This window comes from Argentina silus, assembly GCF_951799395.1.
Source record: "Argentina silus genome assembly, chromosome: 13".
NCBI classification, from domain to species: Eukaryota; Metazoa; Chordata; class Actinopteri; order Argentiniformes; family Argentinidae; genus Argentina; species Argentina silus.
The window spans coordinates 5,118,831-5,119,478 of NC_139667.1; positions in this window are offsets into that span (position 1 = coordinate 5,118,831).

Genomic DNA, 648 nt, shown 5'->3' on the forward strand with positions numbered 1-648 from the left:
GCTAGCCCAGGGAAAGGTCTCTTGGGCAGGGCTGTGTGGAGCTGTGGACCCCCCACCCCTAAGAGCAGTACCTCTGGAAATCTCATTGCTGTTTATTTGAATTACGGGGGCTGAGATGAGAAAAGGAGGGCTAATGAATTCCAGGTTGCCAGGCATGTGCAAACGATCACTGCAGGTTTGCTGGGCACAGTTCTAGGCTTGTTGGATTAGGGCACGCCTGTTATACCCCTATCCTCACGGACTTTGGCTATTTAAGCCCTTTAAATATATCGAAAACGTATGCTTCCTGTCTCGAATTTAGATATACTGTAGACATAACATCAAACATAAATACAACTCAAATGTTTAATTTAGAAAAAATCTAGAAATTATTTTTAATCAATGTGAGCATTATCAGAGGGTGAAGGAGAACATTGAAAGAAAAAACAAAAGCGTGCCAGTTTTGCGTTTTTATAAATATAAACTTTTAATGCAGTATGGAGTTTTAGAAAAATACATTCACATCATTTCAGATTACAAACATACAGTTCAAGCTAAGATTAAAAAACAACAACAATCTGTTTTACCGTATGCCTGTGGCTCATTTTTGGTATATGACGTCGGAGCATGTAGACAAAGTTCCTCTGTAGTGTCTTGACGTCAGTTCTG